At 41.9% G+C, this 7,500-nt stretch overlaps 1 protein-coding gene and 1 non-coding gene across 2 annotated transcripts in view; both read left to right on the top strand.

Annotated features, from left to right (window-relative positions):
* Positions 1 to 7,500, top strand: part of LOC115156472 (zinc finger E-box-binding homeobox 1) — a 100,563-nt gene that overhangs the window by 63,606 nt on the left and 29,457 nt on the right. The gene's annotated exons all lie outside the window — the stretch shown is intronic.
* trnat-ugu (transfer RNA threonine (anticodon UGU)) lies at positions 2,534 to 2,609 on the top strand. Its single transcript has one exon. It is a non-coding gene; the product is annotated as a tRNA-Thr (tRNA).

Here is a 7,500-nt window from a genome sequence, read left to right as displayed (position 1 = left end):
ATCTGAGAAAGATTAAGGGAGTTCCATTACTTTAGGATTTGGTCAGATGGTTTAAGCATGTCCCAGTTTTGGTCACCTAGCAGGACAAATTCAGACTTAGTGTAAGGGGCCAGGAGAGAGTTTAGAGCAGGTAGGGTACAGGCCGGTGCTGATGGAGGACGATAACACCCAGCAACAGTCAACAAAGAGCTATTTGAATGTTTAAAATTGTTTGGAGACATACTTGGTGGAGACAACCGAGCACTGAAGGTGTTCCTTGGTAAAGATTGCCACTCCACCACCTTTGGAAGATCTGTCTTGCCTAAAAAGATTATAACCAGAAATGTTAACATCAGTGTTCAAAACACTTCCTCAACCACGTCTCAGTAATGACCAACACATCTGGATTGGAGCTGTGAACCCACACTTTCAGGGGTAGTGGGAGAGGGAGGGGGAGATGGAGGGGAAGAGGGATGGGTAGAGTGAAGGGGAGAGGGAGGGAGGGAGGGGGAGAGGGAGAGTGAGAGGGAGGGGGGAGGGGGAGAGAGAGGGATGGGGAGGGGGAGTGTGAGAGGTAGGGGAGAGGGAGATGGATGGGGAGGGGGAAAGGGAGGGAGGGGGAGAGGGAGGGTGTGAGCATCCCACAAAGCTCAGCAGGTACAGCTAGGCTGCTCTGCTGTGTCCCACATCACTGGTTCAGCTAGGCTGTTCTGCTGTGTCCCACAGTCTCTCTCTCTGTCTCTCTCTGTCTCTCTCTCTCTGTCTCTCTCACTCTCTCTCCCTCTCTCTGTCTCTCTCCCTGTCTCTGTCTCTCTCTCCCTCTCTCTGTCTCTCTCTCCCTCCCTCTCTCTTTCTCCCTCTTCCTCTCTCTGTCTCTCTCCCTCTCCCTCTCTCCGTCTCTTTTCCTCTCTCTGTCTCTCTCCCCCTCCCTATCTCTGTCTCTCTCCGTCTCCCTCTCTCCATCTCTTTTCCTCTCTCTGTCTCTCTCCCTCTCCCTATCTCTGTCTCTCTCCGTCTCCCTCTCAACTTAATACATTGAATTCAGAAAGTATTCAGACCCCTTCCCTTTTACCAAATTTTGTTACGTTCCAGCCTTATTCTAAAATGGATTCAATTGTTTTTTTTTCTACCAGTAATCTACACCCCATATTGACACAGCAACAACAGGTTTTTAGATTTTTTTGCTAATTTATTCAGTACTTTGTTGAAGCACCTTTGTCAATGATTACAGCCTAGAATATTCTTGGGTATGACTCTACAAGCTTGGCACACCTGTATTTGGGGAGTTTCTCCCATTCTTCTCTAAAGAACCTCTCAAACTCTGTCAGGTTGGATGGGGAGCGTCTCTCCAGAGATGTTTGATCGGGTTCAAGTCTGGGTTCTGGCTGGACCACTCAAGGACTTTCAGAGACTTGTCCCGAAGCCTCTCCTGCATTGTCTTGGCTGTGTGCTTAGGGTTGTTGTGATGCTGGAAGGTGAACCTTCACCCCAGTCTGAGGTCCTGAGCGCTCTGAGACTTTTTCATCAAGGATCTCTCAGTACTTTGCTCCGTTCATCTTTCCCTTAATCCTGACTTGTCTCCCAGTCCATGTCGCTGAAAACATCCCCACAGCATGATGCTGCCACCACCATGCTTCACCGTAGGGATGGTGCCAGGTTTCCTCCAGACGTGACACTTGGCATTCAGGCCAAAGAGTTCACTCTTGGTTTCATCAGACCAGAGAATCTTGTTTCTCATGGTGGGAGAGTCCTTTAAGTGCCTTTTGGGCAAACTCCCAGCGGCCTGTCATGTGCCTTTACTGAGGAGTGGCTTCCGTCTGGCCACTCTACCATAAAAGCCTGATTGGAAGAGCGCTGCAGAGATGGGAGAAGGCTCTCCCATCTCCACAGAGAAACTCTGGAGCTCTGTCAGAGTTCCCATTGGGTTCATGGTCACCTCCCTGACCAAGGCCCTTCTCTCCCAATTGCTCAGTTTGGCGGGGTGGCCAGCTCTAGGAAGAGTCTTGGTGGTTCCAAACTTCCTCCATTTAAGAATGATGGAGGCCACCGTGTTCTTGGGGACCTTCAATGCTGTAGAAATGTTTTGGTACCCTTCCCAAGATCTGTGCCTCGACACAATCCTGTCTTGGAGCTCTACAGACAATTCCTTCGACCTCATGGCTTGGTTTTTGCTCTGACATGCACTGTCAACTGTTGGACCTTATATAGCCAGGTGTGTGCCTTTCCAAATCATGTCCAATCAATTGAATTTACCACAGGTGGACTCCAGTCAAGTTGTAGAAACATCTCAAGGATGATCAATGGAAACAGGATGCACCTGAGCTCAATTTCAAGTCTCATAGCAAAGGGTCTGAATACTTATGTACATTTTATTTTTAATACATTTTCAAAAATGTCTAAAAAATAGTTTTCGCTTTGTCATTATTGGGTGTTGTGTGAAGATTGATGAGAAAAAAAACGATTGTATCAATTGTTACACGGCTGTAACGTAACAAAATGTGGAAAAAGTGAAGTGGTCTGAATAGTTTCCAAATGCACTGTAGACTTTATTAATGGTCCCGTGTGGCTCAGTTGGTAGAGCATGGTGTTTGTAACGCCAGGGTTGTGGGTTCGATTCCCATGGGGGACCAGTACGGAGAAAAAATGTACGGAGAAATTACGAGTACGGAGAAATGAAATGTATGCATTCACTACTGTATGTCGCTCTGGATAAGAGCATTTGCTAAATGACTAAAATGTCATTAACATGGAAAGTAAATCACATCCATTGTCAAAGTAACCATAAGAAAGATGGTCAAAGACAGGAATAGACGAGACTGTTGGTGATGAAGCAATAATAATGATAAGTGGTAATCATATTAACAGCAATTACAACCCAGAATAATAAAGCACAGGCTAATATGAATAATCACCCTCTGCTTGCTGTCTACTTCTAACTGTCTGTCCCTCAGGTTGTGGAAGGAGGCCACACATTTCGCTGCCAAAATACAGCATTTTGTTTGTCACCATGTACGTATTTAAATTTATCTTCATCATTTACAGTAAGTTTTCAAATTCTTCGTATTGTTTTATAATTTTGGGGAAAAATGTATTTCTTCAAAATATCTGTCACAATTTGACAGAAAATGCAGCTCTGTCTATCTCTTCCTGAGGGCAGAATGAGCACAGCCTGTCCTCTATAGGTAACCAGGTTTGCCTGGGACGACCGGTCTCTATGGCCCACCTCTCTCTATCTCCCTCTGAATTCAATTCAAAGGGCTTTATTGGCATGGGAAACATATGTTAACATTGCCAAAGCAAGTGAAATAGATAATAAACAATAGTGAAATAAACTATACAAAATTAACAGTAAACATTACACTCACAAAAGTTCCAAAGGAATAAAGACATTTCAAATGTCATATTATGTCTATATACAGTGTTGTAACGATGTGCAAATAGGTAAAGTAAAAAAGGGAAAATAAATAAACATAAATATGGGTTATATTTACAATGGTGTTTGTTCTTCACTGGTTGCCCTTTTCTTGTGGCAACAGGTCACACATCTTGCTGCTGTGATGTCACACTGTGGTATTTGACCCAGTAGATATGGGAGTTTATCAAAATTTGATTTGTTTTCGAATTCTTTGTGGGTCTGTGTAATCTGAGGGAAATATGTGTCTCTAATATGGTCATACATTTGGCAGGTTGGGAAGTGCAGCTCAGTTTCCACCTCATTTTGTGGGCAGTGTGCACATAGCCTGTCTTCTCTTGAGAGCCAGGTCTGCCTAAGGCGGTCTATCTCAATAGCAACTCTATGCTCACTGAGTCTGTACATAGTCAAAGCTTTCTTTAATTTTGGGTCAGTCACAGTGGTCAGGTATTCTGCCACTGTGTACTCTCTGTTTAGAGCCAAATAGCATTCTTGTTTGCTCAGTTCTTTTGTGAATTCTTTCCAATGTGTCAAGTAATTGTCTTTTTGTTTTCTCATGATTTGGTTGGGTCTAATTCTGTTGGAGTCCCACGATCAGCTTGCTTTTAGGGGACTCTTCTCCAGGTTCATCTCTCTGTAGGTGATGGCTTTGTTATGGAATGTTTGGGAATCGCTTCCTTTTAGGTGGTTGTAGATTTTAACGTCTCTTTTCTGGATTTTGATCATTAGCTGGTCTCAATTTGGTGTTTGTCTCATTTTGTGAATTCTTGGTTGGTATGTGGACCCCAGACCTCACAGCCATGAAGGGCAATGGTTTCTATAACTGATTCAAGTATTTTTCGCCAGAGCCTAATTGGTATGTCGAATTTTACATTCCTTTTGATGGTGTAGAAGGCCCTTCTTGTCTCTCAGCTCGTTCACAGATTTGTGGAAGTTACCTGTGGCACTGATGTTTAGGCCGAGGTATGTATAGTTTTTTTGTGGTCTAGGGCAACGGTGTCTAGATGGAATTTGTATTCGTGGTCCTGGCAACTGGACCTTTTTTTGGAACACCACTATTTTTGTGTTACTGAGATTTACTGTCAGGGCCCAGGTCTGGCAGAATCTGTGCACAAGATCTACAGTAGGTGCTGCTGTAGGCCCTTCTTGGTTGGGGACAGAAGAACCAGATCATCAGCAAACGGTAGACTTCAGATTCTAGTAGGGTGAGTCCGGGTGCTGCAGACTGTTCTAGTGCCCTCGCCAATTCATTTATATATATATGTTGAAGAGGGTGGGGCTTAAGCTGCATCCCTGTCTCACCCCATGGCCCTGTGGAAAGAAATGTGTTTTTTTGCCTATTTTAACTGCACACTTGTTGTTTGTGTACATGGATTTTATAATGTCGTATATTTTTCCCCCAACACCACTTTCCATCAATTTGTATAGTAGACCCTCATGCCAAATTGAGTCAAAAGCTTTTTTGAAATCAACAAAACATGAGAAGACGTTGCCTTTGTTTTGGTTTGTTTGTTTGTCAATTTTGTTGTGCAGGGTGAATATGTGGTCTGTCGTACAATAATTTGGTAAAAAGCCAATTTGACATTTGCTCAGTACATTGTTTTTACTGAGGAAATGTACTAGTCTTTTTTTGTGGTCTGTATATTTTATCATTTCATTTAGGGTACCATCAACACCACATGCTTTTTGGGGTTGAAGGGTTTGTATTTCATTCTGTAGTTCATTCAATGTAATTGGAGAATCCAGTGGGTTCTGATAGCCTTCAATAGTTGATTCTAAGATTTGTTTTTGATCATGTTTATGTTTTTGCTATTTGTTCTTTGTTATAGAGCCAACAAGATTGGAGAAGTGGTTTATTCATACATCTCCGTTTTGGATAGATAATTCTTTGTGTTGTTGTATGTTTAGTGTTTTCCAATTTTCCCAGAAGTGATTAGAGTCTATGGATTCTTCAATTACATTGAGCTGATTTCTGACATGCTGTTCCTTCTTTTTCCGTAGTGTATTTCTGTATTATTTTAGTGATTCACCATAGTGAAGGCGTCGGCTCAGGTTTTCTGGGTGTCTATGTTTTTGGTTGGATAGGTTTCTCAATTTCTTTCTTAGGTTTTTGCATTCTTCATCAAACCATTTGTCATTGTTGTTAATTTTTTTCTTGACATGTTTAGATTTGACAGGGAAGCTGAGAGGTCAAATATACTGTTCAGGTTTTCTGCCAAGTTTACACATTCACCATCTTCACTATTACAGTGAAACTTTTTTCCAGGAAGTTGTCTGAAAGGGATTGAATTTGTTGTTGCCTAATTGTTTTTTGGTAGGTTTCCACACTACTTTCCTTCCATCTATAGCATTTCTTAACTTCTCTGGGCAAGGTGAGACATGACCATCCCACACTATTCAACAGCCAGTGAACTAGCATGGCGCGAAATACAAAACAGCAAAAATATCATCATTTCAATTTCTCAAACATACGACTATTTTACACCATTTTAAAGATACACTTCTCCTTAATGTAACCACATTGTCCTATTTCAAAAAGGTTTTACAGTGAAAGCAAAACATTAGATTATGTTAAAAGAGTACATAGACAAAAATAACCACACAGCCATTTTCCTAGCATGGAGAGGCGTCACAAAAACCCAAAACACAGCTAAATGAAGCACTAACCTTTGACGATCTTCATCAGATGACACTCCTAGGACATCATGTTACTCAATACATGTATGTTTTGTTCGATAAAGTTCATGTTTATATCCAAAAACAGCATTTTGCATTGGCGCATGATGTTCAGAAAATGTATTCCCACCAAAACTCCCGGTGAATGAGCACATCAATTTACAAAAATACTCATCATAAACGTTGACAAAATACATAACAATTATTTTAAGAATTATAGATACAGTACTCCTTGATGCAACCGCTGTGTCAGATTTTAAAATAGCTTTTCGGCGAAAGCACATTTTTCAATATTCTGAGTACATAGCTCGCCATCAAAGCAAGCTATACAGACACCCGCCAAGTTCTGGGGTCACCTAAACTCAGAATTAGTGTTATAAATATTCTCTTACCTTTGCTGATCTTCGTCAGAATGCACTCCCAGGACTGCTACTTCCACAAGAAATGTTGTTTTTGTTTGAAATAATCCATATTTATGTCCAAATACCTCCGTTTTGTTCGTGCATTCAGGTCACTATCCAAAGGCATAATGCGCGAGCATAATTCGAGACACGAAATGTCAAAATGTTCCATTACGGTTAGTAGAAGCATGTCAAACGTTGTTTACAATCAATCTTTATGGTATTTTTAACGTAAAAATGCGATAATATTCCAACCGGACAATAGCGTATTCATTCCAGAAGAAAAAGGAGGGGCGCGCTATCGGGCTCGCGCATCACCAAGTCCTTTGTCCATAGGCAGTCCACTCATTGACTGAGCTCCTATTCTCTGCCCGGTTACAGGAGAATGATGAAAAAACTTTCTGAAGGCTTTTGACAGCCAATGGAAGCCTTAGGAAGTGCAACATGACCCCACAGACACTGTAGTTTCGATAGGCATTCAAAAGAAGAACTACAATTCTCAGATCTCCCACTTCCTGGTTGGATTTTTCTCAGGTTTTTGCCTGCCATATGAGTTATGTTATACTCACAGACATCATTCAAACAGTTTTAGAAAGTTCAGAGTGTTTTCTATCCAAATCTACTAATAATATGCATATTCTCGTTTCTGGACCAGAGTAGTAACCAGTTTAATTTGGGTACGTTTTTCATCCGGCCGTGAAAATACTGCCCCCTACACTTTAAGAAGTTAATATTATTCAGTTCCTTTGGCTTTGATGCCTCATGATTGAGCATAGCTCTGTTCAAGTAGACTGTGATTTTGCTGTGGTCTGATAGGGGTGTCAGTGGGCTGACTGTGAACACTGAGAGACTCTGGGTTGAGGTCAGTGATAAAGTAGTCTACAGTACTACTGCCAAGAGATGAGCTACAGGTGTACCTACCGTAGGAGTCCCCTCGAAGCCTACCATTGAATATGTACATACCCAGCGTGCAACAAAGCTGCAGGAGTTGTTACCCGTTTTGTTGGTTATGTTGTCATAGTTGTGTCTAGG

The sequence above is a fragment of the Salmo trutta genome, chromosome 21, assembly GCF_901001165.1.
Source record: "Salmo trutta chromosome 21, fSalTru1.1, whole genome shotgun sequence".
In the NCBI taxonomy this organism is placed as follows: Eukaryota; Metazoa; Chordata; class Actinopteri; order Salmoniformes; family Salmonidae; genus Salmo; species Salmo trutta.
Note: the sequence above shows the minus strand (reverse complement) of the source record. Positions and strands in the feature narration are given on the sequence as shown.